General features: G+C 37.2%; 1 protein-coding gene across 4 annotated transcripts in view; it reads left to right on the forward strand.

The window, feature by feature from the left end:
• Window positions 1-27280, forward strand: part of LOC111048918 (integrator complex subunit 12) — a 73086-nt gene that overhangs the window by 9449 nt on the left and 36357 nt on the right. For 2 of the 4 annotated variants that reach the window (XM_039428395.1, XM_022334900.2), the window contains exon 1: window positions 18091-18245. The exons of 1 other annotated variant lie outside the window; for it this stretch is intronic. The gene's annotated coding sequence lies outside the window, so the exon portion shown is untranslated. Of the gene's footprint in view, window positions 1-18090; window positions 18246-27280 lie in introns of those variants that run through there. One more of the 4 variants, XM_022334902.2, reaches the window with a different exon arrangement.

Consider the following 27280-nt stretch of genomic DNA (forward strand, 5'->3'; position numbering starts at 1 on the left):
ATGTGGATTGTCAAATAGAAACTATTAAATTAATTTAAATAGAAACATGCATGGAGTATATAATTTGTATCATGATTAACAAATTTAGAACTGCATAACTTAAGTGAAAAAAGCTCCTCTACAGGGTTCCTACAAGAAAGTATAGCTCAAATATTATTTTACTGTGGCTATCAAATCATCTTGTGTTTGTTTCATGTTATCAATCAGAGTTGTTAATTAAAATTGTAATCTTCAATATGATATTATTCGTTTTAGATAGCTAGGCTATCTATAGAGAGATTTATTCAAACTTTCAACTAGTATTTTCTTAAAGGTAAATCTTGAAGCTAATCTTTTGGAGAATCTTGTTTTGTCATGTGTATGAGCAGAGCTAGTTCAAAATGGGCAGCAATTCAGTATTTGATTCAATTTATTGCTAATTTCCTCAAAGAAGACTGTAAATTTTTTGAGACAGTGTCAAGTGCTTTGATTAGGTCATCAAAACTTCTGGAATTATTGTAGAAATTTTCTTTTTTTTGAGATTCAGAATAGATATTGGGAACCAACAAATGAATCCCCTAATGCCAAGAATCTCAAAGTTAGAGCCAATCGTTCTTGTGGAGTTATTGCTTCCCTCATGATGATATCATTATTGTTTAGATAACTAGTTGAATTAGATTCGGTATATTAACAAAATGATGTTTTGACAACCTAATAAAGTTTGAATTGTCAATCTTATGTCATGTAGCAATTTATTTCCTTACTTCAACCTACAATCGTTCAACCCACCAACATCGTTTGTCAAGTTTTATTTTTGATTTTATTATATAAGTCATTGAAATAAAATGATACTGCTGCAATTTGTGATAACTATCTTCAATGATGGAATGACGCCATTGTAGTCATGTTGTGGAAAATCTACATCTACCATGTCTTCGTGTCGTCTGCAAATCAGATAGCTTTTTGAATGCCGAGGCATACGTGGCACGCGTCCACAAGGACGTACAGTGAATGCCGAGGCATGTGTACATACGATTGTTCGCGTGAATCTATACGGACGTGTGTACAAGGCTTCAAACGGTGTACACACGTACGTTTGCCTCGGGTGAGCATACGCCTTGTACACACGTCCGTACAGATTCGCGCGAACAATCGTATGTACATATGCCTCAACATTCACTGTACGTCCTTGTGGACGCGATCCACGTATGCCTCGGCATTCAAAAAGCTATCTGATTTGCAGACGACACGTTACATGGTAGAAGTAAATTTTCCACATCATGACAAATTGACAACAATGGCGTCATTCCATCATTGAAGATAATTATTACAAAATGCAGCTGTATCATCTATTTTGATGACTAGTATAATAATAAAATTGAAAATATAACTTAACAAACGATGTTGGTAGGTTGAACAATTGTAGGTTGAAGTAAGGAAATAAATTGCTATAAGATATGAGATTGTCAATTCAAAAGAGGAAATTTCCACAATAATTCCAGAAGTTTTGATGACCTTATCAAAGCACTTAACACTGTCCTACAAAATTGACAGTCTTCTTTAACAAAATTAGCCATAAATTGAATCAAATACTGAATTGCTGCCTATTTTAAACCAACTCTGCTCATATACATAAAAAAACAAGATTCTCCAAAAGATTAGCTTCAAGATTTACCATTAAGGAATACTTGTTCAAAGTTTGAATAAATCTCTCTATGTATTCGAGGGGCTCTGAGGAGCCTGCTGACGGATCACCCTCTGTACTCACTCCGTGAGTTCTGTATGTTGGAGAGCAGTGTGGTGAGTGCCTATTTTCGTATTTGATTTCTGCCCCTGGGCAGTTGTCTTTTTTACATTTTTGACGTGTCCCAGTGGGCTTCACTTTAGTGATCCCTTTTATGGACTTATTTAAATAAATACTAAAAAAAATACTATAGCCTAGCTATCTGAAACATATAACATACTGAAGTTTACAATCAAAATTACCAACTCTGATTGATAACATAAAACAAACACAAGATTATTTGATAGCCACAGTAAGATAATAATGTGACCTATACTTTTTTGTAGGAACCCTGTAGAGAAGCTATTTCCACTTAAATTATGGAGTTATAAATTTGTTAATTATGATTCAAAGCATATTCTACATGCATGTTTCTATTTAAATATTTGACAATCCACATATCCTACAAAATTACAAAAATCCTACAATTCACAATTAGTCATTGGATCATAATTTGATTTGTCATTCATTAACCTAATTCTATGACGCCTTAAATGTTTACGTTTTGCCTCACCCGTATGGCAAAAACGCGTCCACACGTACATTCAATGCTCGCCCGAGGCGCCTTTGAGCACGCCAAAAACGGTGCCGTCAGGGTTCCGGTTCGCCCACATGCCTCAGCGAACAGTGTCCAGACATGCGAATGCAAGCTCATACACGCATGCTCACCCGAGGCAAACGTACGTGTGTACACCGTAGGGTTTTTAATGTAAACACGGGTTGAAGTGTACGCTTTTGAACAGCTGATCACCTGATGGTTCTAGCCTTGTAGTTATGTAAGCAACGCTCATTTGCATGGATACACTGCTCCAATGACTCGAGTGACTCGAGCTAGGCGACCCGCGTTTCATGGGAGCTTTTGACAGTTCATCATCCGGTCGCCATCTTTGATTTTTCTCGCCCGGGTCATGAATCGTGACCCGACCAAATAGTACGGGCTACGAAGTTATAGGATAGCCCGAGTCACCCGGAATCGGAGCGCTCCTATTGGTTGATAGTTTCGCGTTGTCTGCTCTGGTCTGCAGTCAAGTAAACAACGCAATATTATTAGTTTAGTATTATACTATTATATTAGAATATATATGTGCTCATGACGTGATCTACGGTATCCAAAACTTTTATAGTAGGCTTTTTAGTGTTCATCAAGGAAATTGTGAATAATAGAATAAATAATATAATATTTTGTTAATATTATTCTGTGTGGTCATGAAAGATATTGATCCATTTAAATAGCATTGAAATATTTACTTTTGATTTTGGCTACTTCTGTTTCTTCTAAGATTTTTATTGCTGTTTAACCTCAATACCTATTCATATTTTGTTTATGGCATAATTTATTAAAAAAATAAATAGAATTTCATTATAAAATTTCAGAATACTTAATCGGCTAAACATAAACTTTAACCTAATAAACTTCACTCATTTTCATTTCATTAAAAAGTTTGTTATTCTATGGAATAGGCCTATGTATTATAAAGATTATGAAAATTATCTCTTGCTTTCTATAAGAATAATTTTATTTGCTATGCAGGTCCTCTGCATTTCATAAAGATTGATTTTAATTTGAATTCAATTGCTCAAGTACTGAAACTTTACGATTTTTGTTTTACAGGCAGCTTGGACTTCCAGTCCTATCTGAAACAAAACTATGGCCACATCGAGATGGCTGGTTTAGTAGCAGGTAAGGCGCTTTCATGCAATCCTCTTATAATATAATTTCTATCACATAATAACGATTAGTGATAGTAGTCACATTGGTATAAATAATTTTACCATATTCTGCTGCTATTTTTTGTAGATACTGTGATAATTTACGCCAAGCTAGAAACTTGGAGCTTTTACATTAGAGTTGTCATTCAAAGTTTTTAACAAATTATGGCAATATGTTAAAATTACAGCAAAATTGCTTCCTCAACTTGTTAAAATCCCTCTAACATGATTTTTGTTTTCCATACATTGTAAACACTGAGAAAGTTGCCAACAAAATTTTCCTTCATTACAAGTCCATGCAGGCTATGCTTTCTAAGCGAAAATTTTGACAGCTTTTGTTGCTCTACATTGTTTGAGAACAGCAGATTTTTAAAGAAAATCAACAACTTTTTTATAGAAGAATTTGTGAAAACTTTGGTGTATAATATGCAGCTTTAAACCCATTGCATTTTGAAAACTTGAACCAAGCTACTCCACAATTGGAAGAAGTCTGTCTTTTCGTCAATACTAAAGAAGATACAGAGAAAAACCTAGAAGACTTACAGTATAGAGAAATCTCTAAAACTGTGAGACAAATAAAATGTTCAGGAAAATTTGTAACCTTTAATTTTCCATAGGATAGTCAGTATTTGATTGAATGCCAGTATTTGATTGAATGCCAGTATTTGATTAACATTGGTGTTGCTATCCTTTTGTCAGATTTTTTACAATGTAGAAATACAATCAATAATTGTTAACTATTAACAAAATTTTCAATCCAATTATGCAAGTGTATTATTTATTGAAAAGTATATTCACTTGATGAGTACAATAAATTGATTGTTCTAAATAAGAATGAACAATTGATATTACATAAGATATACTGGTATCAGCTATAAAAGACAGAGAATCGGCAACGTTGTTCTTCTATATTACTCTACTGCCAATATAACGTGACCTCACTATAGTCGCGTTTCTTGTATGTTATATGTTCATGATTATAACATTATTTGAGCTACTCTTCCGGTGTAATTTAATGAAGCTTCTGTAAGATTTTGTAGCCAAGCTTGAAGTTTCCTTCGAAAGACAACTTCAAAAAAGTGGCACTGATACAGCCTGTTTGAGAGTGATTTATAACATATTGAAAATTAAGAACTACAATGTATTTTGCAAGCACCACTGTATATAGACTGCACTACTAGTAATTATAACATAATGGTTAGTAGACCTACCTTATGGAAGTCAATCATGTTCACTACTTAATGATGTTTTAATATCATTGTTTCCTTTATGTTACAGAAGTCACCACAGAGTGTCATGTGTGGACTACTGATGCAACAAAAGTGAAATTTATTTGGGATTAAAAGTTAACAGACCGTTGTGCAACCCGGTGATAATCTTGTATTAAAGGAAGTTCTTATGTAGCAAGCACAAGTTATGAAGTTGGTAAAGGCTATTACTAATTACATCAGATGACTTTTGTTGCTGCAAGAGTGTCGACCATGTTCATCTACTGAAGCTGCAATGACATCCACTATCTCATAGAATGTTCTATGAGCAGTACTTTGAGAAAAATTATATCTGTCATCAGCAGCTAAGAATGTCTCTGGTTTGCTCAACATCCAAACTGTAAAAAGTATTTTCTCCTCAAGAGGTATTTTTATATTTGCAGGCTGATTAATTCTCCTTCCTATAACTTCTAAGAGCACCTAAAAATGTTGATGTTAATCTTTGTAAAATTGGAATTTAATAAAAAAAAAACAAACAATCTACCAATTTTCGATTTGAAATACACCATGTTTGGTTTTTCGTATGGCCTATATCTTACAGTACCTCTATTATACGCTCATATGGCCCGCCGCAAAGCAGACCCACGCTAATCCACGAAACAACCCACGCCGTGGGATGTTTTGTAAACCATTGCTATAGAATTATTCATAATCAATCAGCTGACAAGTGGATGTATTGCATGTATTACACAGATGTCTGGAGAAGCTTAGCAATGGTTTACAAAACATCCTACGTACGGCATGAGTTGCTTTTCATGGATTAGCGTGGGTCTACGTTGTGGCAGGCCTATAGTTGGGTCTAGTCAACTATGACCATCCTATAACTGAAGACGTGATCGATCTATCCAGGAATGCCTGGTCATTAGAAATAAATCATGATAATTTAAAATAGTCTACAGCACTGATTTCATTATAAAAATTATATAGTCAATTTCGAATAAAATAAACCAGTTACTTGAGATGAGTAATAACTCAAGAAAAATGGTGCAACAACAGAAACTAGTCTCTCAAAATGTTTTCATAAAAGTTTGGTTTATAAATGTAATGTTGGCTCTATTTCTAAACTCATTTTGGTTCTTTTAAAATGTCAAAAGTAAATCAGTTTTTGCTTTTATTTTTATACAATTTAAAAGCAGACAAAATATATTTTTAGGGAAAATGGTATTATTTTCATTCAATGAAAACTAGTGCAGTGGTCTCTTTGATGACGCCAAAAAATATAGTCCTGTAATATATTCATGATTATCAAACAAGAATCCAAAATCTACACCGCGACCCACTTGGTATGTTTTCAGTAGGTGACCTGAATAGAATGGAATGCTACATTAACCATGTTTACAAAATTTCAGTGGAAAGATTCTGATGATAATAGTTATTAGCATGTCCTATTCCACCCTCTAGGTTTCCTAATAATTGCGGAGTATTGCTACAACGCGGACTAGCTACAGTCGGATATGGGTCGGGGTCAGTAGCCGTACTGACAGGTGGAGATACCGGACCTACACTTCTCCCTCTATCCTGATTCTTTACCCTCTGCTTCTTTCGCGAGATTTTTACTTTCAGGGGAAGAGTGTTTGCCCGTGGCGTTACTGGCCGATTCGGCCCTCGGCCTTTGGAATACAGGGTGGGTGTTCAGGGATATTAAGATAACCCTACACAAGGAGACGGATCTGACTATCAGATCCCTACCAATAATTCTATTTATAAAGGTAGTACACAATCTGAACCAACTGCGAATTGACGGCGAGCAAGCTGTACCTGCAAGCCCGGGATGTGGTTTTTCTATGGGGTTTAAGGTGAGAGCTATGGGGTAAAGGTATGACGGAGCTATGGAGTTATTAGTAGTATTTAAGATGTAGTTAAATAGGGCACGGTATAGGGTGTAAGCTATAGAGAATAGGGTGCACGGTATGAGGTATACGGTATAGGGTATAGGGAACAGAGAATCAATAATAAGATTATTATTCTCTACAGCAAATAAATATCTGCTCAATAATCCGCAATCTGAGAATTGCGCTCTAGCTCTCAGCAGGCTGGACCTGCTAGCTAAATACAGTATATCAATTTCAATTATGTGGTAATTGAAATCTAGAGAATAAGGTTTGAGGTGTGGGATTTCTGAATCGCGAGCCTGCAGCTGCGAAAGGATTTTCAGCAATTCTGAAACTGCTAAACAGGATTCCCGCGCTAAACTGATGACTGCGTGCCGGTTATTAAGGGCCAATCTGTGACTGCCCTTAAGGGTATGGGAATCACTCTCAATCGTCCGAAACGCTTTTAAATTAATAGTCAGTATGTCGACTATTATGAGAGGATAGGGAAGGGTTTACAAGGTTTCTCCTAAGCTTCTCGCTGGTCTGAGGACCGCGACTGGGTCGATCTCTAATCTGTGACTGAGTACCTGCTCTACACAAGGTTTCCTACACCTCTCACTGGTCTGAGGACCGCGACGGGGACGATCTCTAGTCTGGAACTGAGAGCAGGAAGCGTCGCAGTCTGTGACTTCGACAAGGACGTTCTCAAGCTGTACCTGAGAGCAGGAAGCGTTGCAGTCTGTGACTTCAACAAGGACGTTCTCAAGCTGTACCTGAGAGCGGGAAGCGTCGCAGTCTGGGAACTTCGACAAGGACGTTCTCAAGTTGTACCTGAGAGCAGGAAGCATTGCAGTCTGTGACTTCAACAAGGACGTTCTCAAGCTGGACCTGAGAGCTAGAAGGATTATAGAATAGGGAAAGTTAAGAGAGAGAAAGAGAAAGGATGCCGCAGTCTAGAAACTTCGGCGAGGAAGTCCTCAAGCTTTACCTGAGAGCTAGAAGGATTTTAGTAGAGGGAAAGTTGAGAGAAAGAAAGAGAAAGGACGTCGCAGTCTACCAACTTCGACAAGGACGAACTCAAGCTGTACCTGAGTTCTCTAGGAAATGATTGGAATTTTCCTACTAGGAATTACAGCAAGTCAGAAACTGCTAAGAAAAGTTAAAATACTGGGCCACTCTATAGTATGAAAACCAAGCAAGGAAAACTTACTATAAATGATAATAATTTCTCTGCAGGGACAAAAATTAATCGAGAAAACTATTCTCAAAAGGAACAGGGATTTTCCCACAAGAATAAAAATTAATTGAGTAAAACTATTCTCAAAAAGGACAGGGATTCCCCTACAAGAATAAAACTTAATTGAGTAAAACTATTCTCAAAAAGGACAGGGATTTCCCTACAAGAATAAAAATTCAATGGAGAAAAATTACTCTTTAAACTAAAGGCCAACTTACTACAGAGAAGGAAAAATATACGGACTACCAGTCCTGACATACAATTACCTGAATCGACGTGGATACTGATATGGAGAATAGCGAACCGATTCCCACTTCCCGTATTATAATTAAAAACGTCGTGAAGCGACAGAGTCGAGACTTATAAATTAAGTACTCAAAAATAACCCGCTATAAGAGCCTAGCTAAATTCCCCACTCAACTATTTGTAGCACAAACTTGAGATCCCTTACAGGTTCCAAAACCAAGGATAACTCGTTCACCCCCAGTGATACGAATTTAGGAAAAATAACCGACAAGATAGAAAATCCCCCAGGAGAATCCACCTTCAAATACAGTCGGCAATTCGACATACAATATTCCATTCACTAAAATACAGAATAGAATATTAACCCTCTAGTACACCACTATTGGGAGCGCCGCACGGAACGCAGCCGTACACGAACCCGTTCACCGAACAACTGCCTCTCTCCCAGGTCTTCTTGAAGCAGCACCTGGTCGCTGAAAATTAGGAGGCCGGGGGAAAAAAGATTGCTGACCAATGGGAGTCTGAAAAGACGATCACGCCACTGGTCATGTGACAGGGTTTGACTCAGCTGCTCCTGATGTTAAGGGTGCAGCTAATGATGACAATGATACTAATTGCTACACTAATTCTGGCCGGTAAACAATATTTCTCACCAGAAATTACAAGAAGAATGATACCGACTCAACTCGGTAGCCGCTTATCGTTCTGATGATACGGATGCTGCTGATTCATAGGGATTGGCGACGATGGTGATAATGTGCATACACTGCTACAAGTCTAACAAAATATATCCGGCAGTCGATCCTATTCTTATTCTAAAACAGAATAAATTTGCTAATTTTACACTAGACGACGGCTCTCCATTCGTCACAAAAATTCACTTTGTGACACCCCACTCCTACTAAGGAGGGGGGGGGGGGTTGGCGATGAGAAGAAAATACAGCATCCGAGGTACCGGTTGACTCCGTGTTGAACCCACGATCACACACCCGAAGTACAGCACTCAAGAAAACAAGAAGGAAATGAAAGAGAGAAGATAACGGGACGAATAAAGAGAGAGATGAAAGAAGAGTGTCAAGCTGAAAAGGAAATGAATAATCAGTGCAGTAGGTCAGGCTTTTCGAAGTCACAAGATAAGCATGACCCAGTGCTGAAAAAGAAATAACCTGTTGCTCCAATGATTATAACAGGAATATTAGCAATAGACTTCGTCGCTCGTTATCTCCCGATAACACGATAACGAAAGCCCCTAGCCGACAGCAACACAGGTATGGAGTAATCTGAAAAGAAAGGAAAAGTAAAACGGCGCACCAGCATCTGTGAAGAATGAAAAGAAAAGATGAATGAAGAAGAGAGAACCATTCACCCCTCATACGGGACACATTAGAAATCTACCTAGTACTGCTCCTACACTCGAGCAGCTTGAAACGCACATTCGGCAACCCACTCCACACATCAGCAATACTACCTATTTCTTTCGCTCTTCTCCATCGGCTCCTATACCGTTGAAAACTGTAATACGATAAATTATTATCAAAGTCATTCACCCCTGATCTCTTTACCACAGATCGGGTTTTCAATTCTCCTTTCCCACTAAATTCGCTACCGCTACGGCGATTTTCAATTGAATGAGTTGCACTACAACCTGAGTTAGCTCTATTCAACACGCCCCCCTCTCTATCAGAAAATCGTGACAGTACATCCCGTACTACAACCTTGTCCTGCCTATTCTTAATATTTAAAGCATTCCCCTGCTTCTCTATATTTTTAGGACAGGTATAAAGTTTAATAGATTCAACTCTTTTATGGAGTTTTACTTTTTTCCCGCTTACAGGAGCTTCTTCAGAGATAGGTGAAAACTTTTCAAGTTTTCTTACAGGGGGTTTATCTACCTTCTCCATCCCGGAGACAACTGATAATTTTCCCTCATCATCCCTACTCCCTAAGCGAATACCATGAGGCTGTAACTCTATTACAGCTCTCATATCACGGAGATTTCCCAATCCTAAAACCATTCGCGAGTTTATATTAGATGTGATAGATACCTTCCAATTATAATTTTTCCCACAAACGATAACCGGTAATATGGGCTCCCCCTCTACTCCAAGACGGTTGGCTACTTCAGAAGAGATAAATGTTTTATCTGTCGTCGTATCAATTAAAGCATTGAGATCCATTCCACCTACTCCCACATGGACATAAATCCCATCTCCATCACTCTCACTCTCCCGTCTCTTGCTAGCTACTGTAGCAACTTTTGAGATACAAGACTTAGACATCCCTTCACGCTTTAAGCTCCCTGTTACTCCATTATCTACTATACTAGGTTCCCACTCTACAATTCTATTATGCATTTGAATATTCATATTATGATGCTTCATAAATGACATACCCAATGACACATCGTGGGAAAGCCCCTCTACAACTACCGGTTGAAATGAAACTAAAACATTTTCTACTTTTAAATTAGTTATAATTTTTGTGGAAAAATTATTATACTTCCCATTAGTTAATATTTCATGATGACTACAATTTTCTTTTCTAACACACCCTACTTGCTCTAACACTTTAAGAGCTTTTCCACTAATACAGGATACCTCTACTCCCATATCTAATAGTGCAATAAATTTTTGCCCTGCAATTTCTACATCAATAAAAATGCACTCATCCCCCAACTTTGACCTCGTACTTAAAACATGTGATGACTTCACTACAGCGATTCTTGATATCTTATTGGTTTGTGAGACACATTTACAATAGTCAAAAATTTCTCTACACTTTTGACAACTAGAAATTTCGGGACAACTCGACTTCCAATGCCCTATTCTATTACAATTCCAAGACTTAGGCTCTTGTATTTCTCCTACTCTATTTTCTCGTATTTTCGGTGCAGCTTTAGACTGAAAATCACTCCGTTTTTGTCCTTCACTTTTCGTGCTTTTCAGAGATAACCTCCCGTTTCTCTCTTCAGCACGAATCGCCTCATACTCTCTGGTTACATCTAACAACTCAACTACATTTTTAACCCCTACACTACGAACATATAATTTATACCGTGGTAATAAATTTAAATACAATATTTGAAGCATCCTATCCCCCTCATAACTACCTAACCGTCTCATTAAGGTAAGCAAGGCTTCGACATACTCATCAGCCGGTTCGCCCTCCCTCTGCTTCCTTGCAATGATCTGACTCTCAAGGTCGTTACTATAAGAATGAGGATAATAACAGAGTTTAAATGCCTCTACAAAATCAGCCCACGTCCTCCACTGGGAGCGACGATTCCGCATCCAAAGTAGGGCCCCTCCCTCCATCAGCTCCGGCAGGGCTATAAGAGATTGCTCCCCAGAGATCCCATATGCGCCCTGGAGTTCCGCGAGCCTCTCGATGAAACTGGGAGCATCCGATACACCATCAAAATGTAAATTCCAACTTCTTACCTTGTCGCAGACTTCTCCCTGACTATACGTGCCTGAAGAGCGGGACAGTGCCGGCTCTGTACCTGGTTGAAAGGCAGCAGCGGTCCGGGATCAAAGGTGCTCGACCATCCTCCTCCTCAGCTCCTTCACAGTCCCCGCTGCCGACAGGCCGAGACTCTCTAGGTAGCCGACCGCTTCCTCCTTATTCAGCCGATACACCCATGACACTCTGGGGTCGGCTTCGCGTTCCGCGAGGTCCTCCCGGCGGACCGCCTGTACGACTTCATCATCCTGATGAGTAGTCTCCTCTCCATGTACACTCATCGCAGATTGGGATTCACCTAAACCCTCTTCGCGATTTTCTTGGGCGCCAGACGTCTTAGCCCCACGTTCGGAGACGTCAGTTTTATTAGCATGTCCTATTCCACCCTCTAGGTTTCCTAATAATTGCGGAGTATTGCTACAACGCGGACTAGCTACAGTCGGATATGGGTCGGGGTCAGTAGCCGTACTGACAGGTGGAGATACCGGACCTACACTTCTCCCTCTATCCTGATTCTTTACCCTCTGCTTCTTTCGCGAGATTTTTACTTTCAGGGGAAGAGTGTTTGCCCGTGGCGTTACTGGCCGATTCGGCCCTTGGCCTTTGGAATACAGGGTGGGTGTTCAGGGATATTAAGATAACCCTACACAAGGAGACGGATCTGACTATCAGATCCCTACCAATAATTCTATTTATAAAGGTAGTACGCAATCTGAACCAACTGCGAATTGACGGCGAGCAAGCTGTACCTGCAAGCCCGGGATGTGGTTTTTCTATGGGGTTTAAGGTGAGAGCTATGGGGTAAAGGTATGACGGAGCTATGGAGTTATTAGTAGTATTTAAGATGTAGTTAAATAGGGCATGGTATAGGGTGTAAGCTATAGAGAATAGGGTGCATGGTATGAGGTATACGGTATAGGGTATAGGGAACAGAGAATCAATAATAAGATTATTATTCTCTACAGCAAATAAATATCTGCTCAATAATCCGCAATCTGAGAATTGCGCTCTAGCTCTCAGCAGGCTGGACCTGCTAGCTAAATACAGTATATCAATTTCAATTATGTGGTAATTGAAATCTAGAGAATAAGGTTTGAGGTGTGGGATTTCTGAATCACGAGCCTGCAGCTGGGAAAGGATTTTCAGCAATTCTGAAACTGCTAAACAGGATTCCCATGCTAAACTGATAACTGCGTGCCGGTTATTAAGGGCCAATCTGTGACTGCCCTTTAGGGTATGGGAATCACTCTCAATCGTCCGAAACGCTTTTAAATTAATAGTCAGTATGTCGACTATTATGAGAGGATAGGGAAGGGTTTACAAGGTTTCTCCTAAGCTTCTCGCTGGTCTGAGGACCGCGACTGGGTCGATCTCTAATCTGCTCTACACAAGGTTTCCTACACCTCTTGCTGGTCTGAGGACCGCGACGGGGACGATCTCTAGTCTTGAACTGAGAGCAGGAAGCGTCACAGTCTGTGACTTCGACAAGGACGTTCTCAAGCTGGACCTGAGAGCTAGAAGGATTATAGAATAGGGAAAGTTAAGAGAGAGAAAGAGAAAGGATGCCGCAGTCTAGAAACTTCGGCGAGGAAGTCCTCAAGCTGTACCTGAGAGCTAGAAGGATTTTAGTAGAGGGAAAGTTGAGAGAAAGAAAGAGAAAGGACGTCGCAGTCTACCAACTTTGACAAGGACGAACTCAAGCTGTACCTGAGTTCTCTAGGAAATGATTGGAATTTTCCTACTAGGAATTACAGCAAGTCAGAAACTGCTAAGAAAAGTTGAAATACTGGGCCACTCTATAGTATGAAAACCAAGCAAGGAAAACTTACTATAAATGATAATAATTTCTCTGCAGGGACAAAAATTAATCGAGAAAACTATTCTCAAAAGGAACAGGGATTTTCCCACAAGAATAAAAATTAATTGAGTAAAACTATTCTCAAAAAGGACAGGGATTTCTCTACAAGAATAAAAAATTGATTGAGTAAAACTATTCTCAAAAAGGACAGGGATTTCCCTACAAGAATAAAAATTCAATGGAGAAAAATTACTCTTTAAACTAAAGGCCACCTTTCTACAGAGAAGGAAAAATATACGGACTACCAGTCCTGACATACAATTACCTGAATCGACGTGGATACTGATACGGAGAATAGCGAACCGATTCCCACTTCCCGTATTATAATTAAAAACATCATGAAGCGACAGAGTCGAGACTTATAAATTAAGTACTCAAAAATAACCCGCTATAAGAGCCTAGCTAAATTCCCCACTCAACTATTTGTAGCACAAACTTGAGATCCCTTACAGGTTCCAAAACCAAGGATAACTCGTTCACCCCCAGTGATACGAATTTAGGAAAAATAACCGACAAGATAGAAAATCCCCCAGGAGAATCCACCTTCAAATACAGTTGGCAATTCGACATACAATATTCCATTCACTAAAATACAGAATAGAATATTAACCCTCTAGTACACCACTATTGGGAGCGCCGCACGGAACGCAGCCGTACACGAACCCGTTCACCGAACAACTGCCTCTCTCCCAGGTCTTCTTGAAGCAGCACCCGGTTGCTGAAAATTAGGAGGCCGGGGGAAAAAAGATTGCTGACCAATGGGAGTCTGAAAAGACGATCACGCCACTGGTCATGTGACAGGGTTTGACTCAGCTGCTCCTGATGTTAAGGGTGCAGCTAATGATGACAATGATACTAATTGCTACACTAATTCAGGCCGGTAAACAATATTTCTCACCAGAAATTACAAGAAGAATGATACCGACTCAACTCGGTAGCCGCTTATCGTTCTGATGATACGGATGCTGCTGATTCATAGGGATTGGCGACGATGGTGATAATGTGCATACACTGCTACAAGTCTAACAAAATATATCCGGCAGTCGATCCTATTCTTATTCTAAAACAGAATAAATTTGCTAATTTTACACTAGACGACGGCTCTCCATTCGTCACAAAAATTCACTTTGTGACATAGTATAGAATCTTTTATCTGAATGTTTACTAAGACATTCTAAAATGGCTTTCAAACTCACTCATATTAAAAAGTGATATTATAATTTCAAAGTAACGCAAGTTGTGAGGTCTCGTATTATTACATATGCCTATCTACTTTTCAGCCTTTTTACTTTCCTTGCCCTATTACCATAGGTAAGGAAAGTATTGCTTTCCGAAAAAAATAAAGATACCCCAATTTCTAAATCTCTATACGTTTCAAGGTCCCCTGAGTCCAAAAAACTGGTTTTTGGGTATTGGTCTGTATGTGTGTGTGTGTGTGTGTGTGTGTGTGTGTGTGTGTGTGTGTGTGTGTATGAGTGTATGTGCGTCTGTGTGCACGATATCTCATCTCCCAATTAATGGAATGACTTGAAATTTGGAACTTAAGGTCCTTTCACTAAAAGGATCCAACACGAACAATTTTGATCAAATGCAATTCAAGATGGCAGCTAAAATGGCGAAAATGTTGTCAAAAACATGGTTTTTCGTGATTTTCTTGGAAACGGCTCCAACGATTTTGATCAAATTCATACTTAAAATAGTCTTTGATAAGCTCTATCAACTGCAACAAGTACCATATCTGTAAAAATTTCAGGAGCTCTGCCCTCAGATACAATTGTGACAAAAAAATCAAGTGGAGTAGATTGAGCATGAAAATCTCTACAATTAATGTTCAGTAACATTTTCACCTAAAATTGAAAATAAGCTTTAAATTCGAGAAAATGTGATTATTCAATTGCAAATTATTGTTGATCTATTAAATCATTCACTATGAAGAGATAGCAGACCTCATGTGTGTCTCCAGCATTATTGATTATTGCCCTGTCACCAGCTGGCTCAAATCTTTGAATAGTAGACTTGACATGCGCGGGAACACTAACTAGCGTCAGGTGATCAATTTTCATAACGGCAAGGAAAGTTGTGTGAGTGCGCCACACCAGATTTTTAACGTTACTACAAACTAGGAGGAATACAGGTTCAGTGCTGCCAAAAAATGATAGATGTCAAATAGGAAAAGACCCAGTTTGTCTTTCACTCTTCTACTTTGGTGGCGTCCGTAAAAGCTGACCATATTTTTGGTGAGTGGCGGTTTTCATGGTCGGCGGAAGTCCGGTGACCCGAAACACATACAAGAGCGCATTCAATGAGAACCTTCCATTTACCCCATAATGGCTGTCCTTCAAAGCGTGCCTATTTCATTACAAACACCAAACAGTAATCAAGAAAATCAAGATGGACACACATTGGCCCATATGAATAAAACCAGAGCTAATGCTCATGAGCAAGAGCATGGAGCATAAGGTTTTGCTCATGAGCAAAAGGTAGAAGCAAAAGCATTTGCTCATTTCTATATGAATAAGCTTTACCTTATACTCTTACCTTATGCTCCTGAACTCTGGAGCAAATGCTCACGTATTTTATAGATTTTTCATCAGCTGATTCGCTTTTGTTGCCTTAATTTGTTTTTATAGCTCACGGAAGCGCTAAATATGCAAGCAGGGTGCACCGCTTGTGTTTGCGTCGTCTGCTCTGTTTTCTATTTATGAATAGAGTTTTAGGTTAGTTGAGTTAGATTTTTGAAATAATAGCGTGAAAAAATGTAATCTCTATAATATTCTTCAGCATATTCTTATAATATCAATAGCCTTCTTATAATCGTCTACACTCTCATCTTCTTAAATGCCTATTTCCTATTTTGTGATGGCTATCTTTATATCAGGTATCTAATATTTATTATTTTGTAGGGATAATGGTGATATATCATTGTTGAATCTAAAAAGAGTTTTATAGTTCTCAACTATAAGTTATGATTGTATCTGGTATAGTTTCCTCTCCCTCATACGAATTAGTTGAGCCATTTTACTATGAGCAAAAGGTGATAAGCTGCTCTAGACTAGACTCACCTTCTTTGAAGCATTTGCTTCAAAAGTTGAGCAAATGCTTTAGTTTATTCATACAGTTTTGAGTATAAGCTTTTACTCTTGAGCAAATGCTCAAACTATTTTTTTGATGAGCATGAGCAAAAGGTTTTGCTCATGTTTATTCATAGAAAATGAAGCAAATGCTCTATATTTTAGAAGTATAAGCAAATGCTTAACTTTATTCATATGGCCCATTGTGTCAGCAGCTTCTCTTTGTCTCAGAAACAGAGTAACGGCCAGCAACAGTCACAGTTATAACATAGTTATTCAAAAGTATTCTTTGAGTATCTATAGTGAGGTCCACGTTATAATGGTAGTGTATGATTTGCAATGGTGTTGCTATCCTTGTCTATCGTTCAACAAATGTGAAAGAGTTAGGGCTTTGACTATAGAAAGAAGAAAGACTAGAAGAAGACTTATTTCTATAGTCAAAGGTTAGGGTTAGTTTTTATTCAGGTTATATTTAATAATGTTTTATTAGGATAGGTTAGGTTTTTGCTTTAAAATTGCAATATGCTAGAAGGGGCTAGGGTCTAGGTAGAGTTATGTTTTTTGATGTTTCAAAGGTAAAAGGATAGGTTAGGGGGTTAGGATTTTGCTTTGAACCACATGCTTCTGAATATGTTCATGAAATGAACCACATGTTTGTGAATATGTTCATGTAATGAACCACATGTTTATGTTTTGTTCTGAAGATGATGAATAAATCTAAAGTATTAAATGTGAAAGGGTTGGAGGTTAGGTTTTATTTAGGTTATATTTAATAATGTGTTATTAGGATAGGTTAGGTTTTTGCTTTGAAATTGCAATATGCTAGAAGGGGCTAGGGTGCAGTTAGAGTTATGTTTTTTTGATGTTTCAAGTGTGAAAGGATAGGTTAGGGGTTAGGATTTTGCTTTGAAATCTAAATTATTAAATGAGAAGTGGTTAGAGGTTAGTGTTTAGGTTTTTTTGGATTATATTTAATAATGTTTCAAAAGGTTAGGTTAGGTTTTTGCTTTAAAATTGCATTATGCTAGAAAGGGCTAGGGTCCTGGTAGAGTTATGATTTTGCTTTGAAATCTAAATTATCAAATGTGAAGGGGTTAGGGGGTTAGTGGTTAGGTTTTTTTGGATTATATTCAATAATTTTCCATAAGGTTAGGTTAGGTTTTTTCTTTAAAATTGCAATATGCTAGAAAGGGCTAGGGTCCAGGTAGAATTATGCTTTTTGATATTTCAAAGGTGGAAAGATAGGTTAGGATTTTGCTTTGAAATTGCAATATGCTGGAAGGGATTAGAGGTTTTCCAAATAGTTATGTTTATTGATGTTTTAAATGTAAAAGGGGAGGTTGAGGGTTCGGTTTTTGTTTTGAAATGACAATATGCTGACTTAGTTATAGTGTTTTTTAACATCAGTTAAATAACAACTGTTATATTTTATTAATCATATTTTTTCAAAAGTACTCTTCCTTTTATTGAATAAAATGATAATATATTGATTATTATATTGAATTTAATGATAAATCATCATTGGATAATAATATCTTCATCAAATAGATTGACGATTGGCTCCAGTTACAGTGCTCGGTAATCATCATCACAAAGAACGTTACATTCAAAGATCTGACTGAATGGAACGGGAAAAACCCGTTGCTCACGCATGCGCGATACGGTGCTGTCTGAGACAGAGAGTGGTTTGTCTTTGTGTCTGTGACTCTGTGGTTATATCTACTACTACTAACTTTTCTTTATTTTTTGTGATAAAGTGCTATTGTAAAATTATTATTTAGAACAATCGTACTTAGCTGAAATTTAGATTTTCTTATGTAAGTCTATAAATTTTTATTGATTTCATATATGTTGTATTATACCTATTATTGTTTTATATAAATTTACTTTTATAATAGGTTATGTTGCGCTGTCATCATTCTGTTGATAGTGTTATAATATTGATTTAAATTTTATACATTTTACCCTCATAAAGATTGATTATTTTAAAAATTTTTGGGCTGCACTTTAGTATATGGGCCGCGGAATCTAGCATTGAGACCTACATAGATCGATAGAGGAGATCAATACGAGATCAACCATGTATAACATTGTTGTCGATTTCCAAGGATTAGCTGAAAAAACATGGCGGAAAGTTCAACGTTTTTATATCAATTTTTATTTTTAATATTGTTTTTATGGCTACAATATGTTTAAAACTAGTGCAATCTTATGTAAAATTTGACGAAAAATCCAATGAAACTAATTTCACGTTCGTAACTTCAGTAGTTTTTGAGATATTGCAAAAAATGTGCGAAAAAGTGCAAATTTTAGGTTAAAAGAGGTGAACCTGTTTGCATGGTGATTGATAGGTATTTTAAACTATTGGATTTAGTAGAATGATAAATTCTAAAGAAAAAATGTCCAGTCACTTGATTGCCTAAACTCAAAATTGTTTGAGATATTTGGACAAATAAAAATATTGCAACTCCATTTTTTGCTACCTAGGGAGAACTTAGGTTAGAAAAAGCTTAGATTGGGGAAAGCTTAGGTTAGGAGGAGCTTGGATCAGGAAAATATTAGGTTAGGGGAAGCTTAGGTTAGGAAAAGCTTAGATTAGGGAAAGCATAGGTTAGGAGAAGCTATGGTCAGGAAAAGCTTAGGTTAGGGAAATCTTAGTTCAGGAAAAGCTTATATTATGAAAAATAGCTTAGATTGGGAAAAGCTTAGATTAGGTAAAGCTGAGGTTAGGAAAAGCTCAGGTTAGGGGAAGCTGGGTCTCAGAAAAGCTTAGGTCAGGGAAAGATAGGTTAGGAAAACTTGCATTAGAAAGAGCTCAACTTAGGAAAAGCTTAGGTTAGGAAAAGCTTAGATTATGAAAAGCCAAGGTTAGGGAAAGCATAGGTTAGGAAAGAGCTAAGGTTAGGAAAAGCTTAGGTTAGGGGAAGCTGGGTCTGGGGAAAGCTTGGGTTAGGAAAAGTTTGGATTAGAAAAAGCTTAAGTTAGGAGAAGCTTAGGTTAGGGTAAGCTGGGTCTAAGAAAAGCTTAGGTTAGGAAAACGTAGATAAGGAAAAGCTTAGGTTAGGAAAAAGATGAGGTTGGGAAAAGCTTGGGTTAGGTAAAGCTTAGGCTAGGGGAAGCTGGGTTTGGAAAAAGCTTAGGTTGGGGAAAGCTTGGATTAGGAAAAGCTCAGATTAGAAAAAGTTTAGGTTAGAGAAGGCTGGGTCTGGAATGAACTTAGGTTAGGAAAAGCTTAGGTTAGGTAAAGCTTAGATTAGTAAAAGCTTAGGTTAGGAAAAGCTTAGGTTCGGAGAAGCTGGGTCTGAGAAAAGCTTAGGTTGGGGGAGCTTGGGTTAGTAAAACTTAGATTAGAAAAAGCTTAGGTTAGGAAAAGCTTAGAATAGAAAAAAGCTTAGGTTAGGAAAAGCTTAGGTTAGGAGAAGCTTAGGTTAGAAAAAGCTTAGATTAGGAAAATTCTAAGGTTAGGGAAAGCTAAGATTGGGAAAAGCTTAGGTTAGGAAAAACTTAGGTTAGGGGAAGCTACGTTTGAGAAAAGCTTAGGTTAGGGGAAGCATAGGTTAGGAAAAGCTTAGATTAGGTAAAATCTAAGGTTAGGAAAAGCTTAGGTTAGGAAAAAAGGTAAGATTGGGAAAAGCCTATGTTAGGGAAAGCTTGGGTTAGGAAAAGCTTACATTGGGAAAAAGCGTAGGTTAGGAAAAGCTTGATTTGATTCAATTATTTTTACAATCTTTTAAAGCTCCTGAATTGCATTGGAAGCTGAATAAAATGTGATCCTCAATATCGGTCTGCACTATGCCTATGCAAACATATTGAACTCTTCTAAAGCTAAAATACTACATTTTCTTGTATTTTTTCCAAATATCTTAATAATATATAAAATTTTCTAACCTAAAATCTATTTTAATGAATTCCCTGCAAAAATCCCAATGAGATTTAGCCAATTTAGTAGTCACTAAAAGTAGTAAAAAAAATTAAATATGAGAATTGAAGAGTATTGAGTGTGCAATTTTTTTTATTTTCCCAAATATCTCAAACAATTTTGAGTTTAGGCAATCAAGAGACTGGACATTTTTTCTTTAGAAATTATCATTCTACTAAATCCAATAGTTTAAAATACCTATTAATCATCATGAAAACAAGTTAACCCTTTTTAAAGCAAAAAATTTGCATTTTTCTGCACATTTTCTGTAATATCTCAAAAACTACTGAAGTTACGAACCTGAAATTAGTTTCATTGGATTCCTCGTCTGCACTAGTTTTAAACATATTGTTGCCATAAAAAAAATTATTAAAAATGAAAATTGATATAAAAATTTTGAACTTTCCGCCATGTTTTTTCAGCTAATCCTTGGAAATCGACAACAATTTTATACATGGTTGATCTCGTATTGATCTCCTCTATCGATCTATGTAGGTCTCAATGCTAGATTCCGCGGCCCATAAACTAAAGTGCCCCCAATTTTTGTTCAAATTGTTATTCCAATGAAAGTTTAGGTAAGCTACCGCGTCTTTAGTTTTACAAAAACTAGGCCTATAGAGCTTCAACTGTCATACAAATCAAAAAATTGAACACTTTCTTGCATTCTTTTAGGTAAATTCCTTGATAACGAATAAAGTTTACTAACTTGATTCATTGATTTCTCTAAAAAATTATACACGAAATTTAGCCAATTAAGTACGGTACCAATGCAAATATCAGAAAATATTGTATAGATTTGAATTGAAAGTGAAAAGTATGGAGTGAGCAAACTAATTTCAAAATATCTCTATAAATGATGAGCTATCAAGTGACTGAACATTTTTCTTCAGAATTTATTATTCTACAAATCCCAATACTTTGAAATATCTATTAATCATCAAACAAACAATTTAACCACTTTTAAAGCAAAAAATGTGCACATTTTATGAAATAACTTAAAAACTTTTGAATAGGCCTATACGATTTTGGAACTGGTTTTATTGGATTCCACGTCAAATTACACTTACGATTTTATTGTTTAGAACCTATTGACACCGAGAAAACTTGAAAATAATTAAACTATTCGCCATGTTTGTTCAGATTGAAAAATATGACTCGTATTTGGTTTGATCCACTATAATTTTTTTTGTAATGTCAATTACATGAAACAATAGGTTTTCCAAAGCAGTAATTTCTGAGCTTTTTTACCCCATTTTCTAAAGATACAAGAATTTATAAGCGTGAAGCTTTTTCATAGGTTTTGAATATATCGTGAATTAACCATCAAAATATTATCTATCTCCCACTTACTGAAGAATTCGTCACCAAGCTAGCCTGTCTACTGGCTATTTTAACGAAAAATTTATAAAAAAAAACAATATCATGATCAAAGACCAGGGTTCCCCAGATAGATTGTGTCAAAATTTAAAAAGTCAATTTACTTAGATGGTGGCATCACAGACCAGCAAATTCATAATAGAATACCAATGAGCCACCTTGATAGGGTGTTCTTGAATGTATTAGGTGAGCGTCCTCTCACTGAGTGTGGAAGGCAATTGAACACCCTGATTAGCAGCACTGGAATGCAATCTTTGACCTTTGACAAAGGACAGTGTGGCACATCAAAGTTGATCCTCCCTCGAGTGACATGAGTGTTCACCTATGACCACGCCATGAACAGAAACACTTGAAGACGTAGACAGGTGTTTTTTGACATGGAGTAGTGATGCTAATACAGTCGAACCTCTCTATAACAAACCTCCACTTGACGAAATCCTCTACACAATGAAGTTTTACCTGGTTCCATGACATTTTGGAGTTTTGGCTGCTTATTTACCTATATTTAACGAATTTCGGACCTCTCAACAACAAAGTTTTCTCTTGACTTCAACATACAAAATGTAGTGTGTATAGGAAGCAGACGATCATTTTCGAGGAATTGTTTAGTTTCAGCAGAAAGGTCAATAGACTAAAAATAATGGCAATTCAGGTAGGAAGAAGATGGGTGGTGGACAGTCAATAGAGGTTGAAAGACATGAAGGTCGGAAATTGAATGCAAGCTACTCTAAATTGGATTTCAAGAGCTTGTCATTTGTAGACCAGGCAGGTGAATGACTGGACTTTCTAAATCTTGCTTTTATCACACATTTCAATTCTTTGAACTGGCTAATATGATGATGGTTGTGACGAGCTTGAGGAGAAGAATCCGTCAGATCAAGAAGTTCTAGAAGCTTTCAAAATTATCAGGCAAGGATTAAATCTGAAAAATAGTGTACCAGCCTTTTTATGTTCGACTGTTTGAATAGATGTAAGTCATTCACATTAAACATAATGTTTTATTCAAATGCAAAATTCAACCGAAAATTACATGCTTTTTCAAATAAAACATTAAAAAATAGGGAAGTTGAGTTATTATAGTATTTATAGTGAAGTTATTGACAAAATTACTGTATTTTAAATATTTTAATAAAACATTAAAAAATAGGGAAGTTGAGTTATTATAGTATTTATAGTGAAGTTATTGACAAAATTACCGTATTTTGCATTCAATCTAATACAGTAGTAGTGTAAAAAGTACTAAAAAATCTTTGCTGAAGGAAGTTGAAAAATATTGTTACTGAGTATGTACTTTGATTAAACTCTACTAATAGTACAAATCAAGCTTTTTAGAAATAAATTGGTGAGTTTACTTACCTATTACATTCTATAAATATTCAAAAACACGTTTTTTTTTTATTTTAAACAGCATGAATTTTCAAATTTCCATATTAATATTGGCCTAATAGGTACCCTACCTACGTTCACAATGATATGTTTTATGTAGCCTACCATATTCATTTATTTACCGCCGTGATACCATATTACAAGATCCATAAGATCGTGGTAGTTTTCTTGACAGAACAACCTCTCAATAACAAATACCTTTCAGCAGCGAATTTTTTCTTGGGATAATTGACTTCGTTATTGAGGTTCTACTGTATGTACAGTCCATATACAGTATGAATGCCCAGCCTTTGGAATATGTGCTGGCAATGAGCATCAAACTTGCTAAACGTCATCACATGTAGTGCTTTCTTGTGGAGAAGGAGAATGTCCTTCGCATGAGCCGAATGTCCCCACACCAATATTCCATACTGGATGTAACAGTTGAACACCGCGTGAAACAGCATCAGCAATCGTTGGGCACTTAGAAGTCCTCTTATTTTATGAAGTAAATAGAATACTTGTGACAGCTTTTTGCAGACTCCAACAATGTGATGCTCCCAAGACAATTTTGTGTCCATGCTGAATCCAAGCAAAAAGACAGGAGCTGCACTCTACTGACATCTGCTGATCTCGCCAAAGTACACATTATCTCCTGAGTTTTGCTCTCATTCAACTTCAGCTTATTTGCACAGAACCAACTCTTGGCCTCTTCGAAAAGGTCATGGGTGTCTGCTTGGCTGCCTGGGGCCCCTTGCCCTGTCCCATGATGGTGGTGTTGTTGGCAAAATGCAGGCTGGAGTTGTTCAGGTGCAGGTCATTAATCATTATTAAGAATAACAATGGTCCAAGCACCAATCCTTGGGGTACTCCATGTGGTGCACATGCCCTACCAAAAGTAGCACCCATGATGTGTGTCTCGGAGGTAATCAGCAACCATGCCCCATGCTCTGCCCTGAAACCCGTATCTGCCCAACTTCCTGAGCAAGATATCGTCAGACACATAGTCGAATGCCTCTGATAGGTCACTTAGGACAAATTCAATTGATCCCTGGCCTTCAAAAGCCTCATTAATCCTTTCCACAAGATCTCCCCCTTCTAAATGTTTCTTAGCAGATTTTTGTGTTCAAGAAACTTGGTCATCTGTCTCAACATAGCCGTCTCTATGATCTTACCAATTATTGGTACAACAGAGACTGGTCGGAAATTTCTAATGTCCTCTGGACAGCCTTTCTTAAAAATTGGCGTTGTTTTGGACACCTTAAGACAATCCGGAAAAACAACCTCAGATAAAAAAGCATTCACCAGCAGGAGGAGCGGGCCAACCAAGATATCAGCAATTTTTTCAGGATGTATGTGAATAGGCCATAGACATCCTGACTGTAGGTAGTCCTGAAGCTCTTTATTATGTTGGTCAGCTCACACTCACTCAGCACACCAAAAACCTCAATCTTATGAGGATTTTCAGGTACCAGAAAAATTGGATCAATAATTGAAGCAGGAATCTCCTCCACTATTTCGGTCACAGACTTTAGAAAGGCTTCATTCACCTCATCAGGACTCTTCAATACACTTTACTTATGGCTGAACCTTGTAGGAGTCATTGATGAGATTCCAAGCTGCCTTAGTTGAATTGTGAGATCTCTCAATAAAACTGCTGATTGACTCCTTTTTGCCCTGTCAATTTCCTCTTTGTAAATCTGCTTGGTCCTCATTTAGTTCCTGTACTCCACCCTCTGCAATGAGGGATTTTCCTTGTAGGAAGCATAGAACATGGTGACAAACAATCCAATGTTCCTCAACTCTGGAGTATATCAATCACTTGGACGCCTGGTCTTCTTTTTTGCTTTTCTGGCTCCATGCAGAATGGCTGGCGTGAAGGACACAGGTGGGCATGACTGGTTATAGGCCTCCAACAATTTCTTGAAGAAAACATTGAATCCTCAGCTGAAGATGTCATGATGCGAAGAAAATCCCAGTTCATTACAAAAAGACATTGCTTAAACACTGCCATGTTGTTGTCCAGAACCTTCCTCACAATGAACCTATATTTGTTCACCAAACCGGGACAATCCACTTCTCTCCTGGATCCGTGAGCCACATCCACCAACACAGCACAGTGGTCCGCCAACCAGTGGGTTTACAACCTCAACAGTAAAGTTGTCACAACTATCATTTGTTACAACTACATCCAGGCAGTATGGGCCTCTTGGGGGTTCAAAGATGGTCCAGAACAAATTGAACATACTCTAGTCTGCTTGCCTTTGAATCCGCTGAGTTTAGATGAACATTGAAATCACTCACTACCTATGTACACAATGTTTGCAAGATATAACACAAATTCAAGGCACTGTTCAAGCTGATTAATTAATCTGTAAAAAAATTGAATATTTGAGCAGTAGACAATAATTACTACCAATGATGAACTCTTTATAAAAACACCAACGGCCTCGAACATAAATTCTGGCAAAACACACCAAGGTCATTGCTCTTAATATTTAAATTTAACAGCTATGGTATCTTCAATATTACTTTTTTTCTGTTCCTTCTTGCATTAAAACGTTTACATGTGTATTGTAACTTATAAATTAGTAGATACAATACCGTACCTAAGTTTATAACTTTCTTAAATAGATCACTTTGAAAAGAAAGAAACGATTAAAATTTCAGCGGCAAGAAGTTGTACTGTAATAAATTACTGCACATCCGCTTGCTGTTTCTCTTGCAATCTGTTTTGCACTAGCCGGCAGGGGCCGATGTCAAACGAGGAAAACGACAGAAGAGTCCTGCGACAGCCGAGACCAGCGACGGTAGCGACGGTAGAGACCTGTGACATTCGAGGCCAGCAGAGGACTCCTGAAAAAGAGTCATAAAATGTCGCCTGCATTAGGCGACAGTTGAGGCCTCTCTAATTTTTGTACAGCCCCGACAGACAGCCAAAACCTGTGACAGTAGAGGACTCCTGAAAAAGAGGCCTCAACTGTCGCCTGCGCTAGGCTCTCCAGAATGGCAGACAGCACCAAAAGATTTATCATTCAATTAGTATGGATTTACCAGCAATTGAATAATATATTATATCCCATTATTCCTTCCATATTATGAATAAGTATTGCAACTTTACAATACTGTAAATACACCTTAGTTGCTTCTTCATAAAAAACGAAATTATCAAACTCGTAAATACCTTTTTGATACTTGGATGTCAAATTCTTAGTACATTATAGATGTAGGATATTATTCTACAAATCAATAACTTTTATTAATTTCTCACATTTTCATTTTACATTTTCTTGATCTATACATTGAGCTTTTCTCGTAAAAACTAAATTCTTCATTTATTTCATTAATGATGTTGCTTATGGAATTAATCACATGATTACTTTCATATGATGATAACATCATACGTCAAAATAGAATTACCATCGCTACAATCTCATATCCTACACTTGGCCATTCTGACAAATTGTCTTGCCCTCAAGCCATAAAATAAATGAATATGAAAAGGATTACAAACTTAAACAAAACATGGAAAATAAAACAAACATAAACAAACCATGGAGAGTAAAACAAACATAAACAAAACACACAAGATGAAAGAAACGTGAACAAAACATAACACTGCATTACATGCAACACTGCTTGATAAGACTGACTTTCTTCAGCTGTTGGGGTACTTTGAATTACTTTTTCATTAATTTTCTTCTCTTTGTTGAGTATGCATCAACTCATACATATTCTTCATTCCATAATTATTCTCATCAATTTCACTTTTTTCCAATACTAGCCAATATTTCTTTTTTCATTTCTTTCTAAATTCATACCTTGACTTTCTTCCATTTCCACATCTTTCTCATCTCTCCTCATTTTTTGTACATTCTCATTCCATTCTCCAAATTTTTCCTCAATTTCATAATTTGATTCAATTCCATTTTCCTCCCCACTATTCCATCTAACTTCCCTTTCCACCTCATCATCACTCTCGTCCTTCCTCTTTTCACCATTTCCAATGTGCAGATGATTGTGGGCTACAGATTTTAGCCCAATAACTGATTGTAGCCCAGATAACTGACATAACCATTAATACTTTCAAGTTCTTGATCAACAATTTTTAATAATTCTCCACTGCAAGGATTTGACAAGTTATCATTACAAGGAATCAGATCAAATGCTTGTAAATTCTTAGATTGATTT

The sequence above is a fragment of the Nilaparvata lugens genome, chromosome 5, assembly GCF_014356525.2.
Source record: "Nilaparvata lugens isolate BPH chromosome 5, ASM1435652v1, whole genome shotgun sequence".
Lineage (NCBI taxonomy): Eukaryota > Metazoa > Arthropoda > Insecta > Hemiptera > Delphacidae > Nilaparvata > Nilaparvata lugens.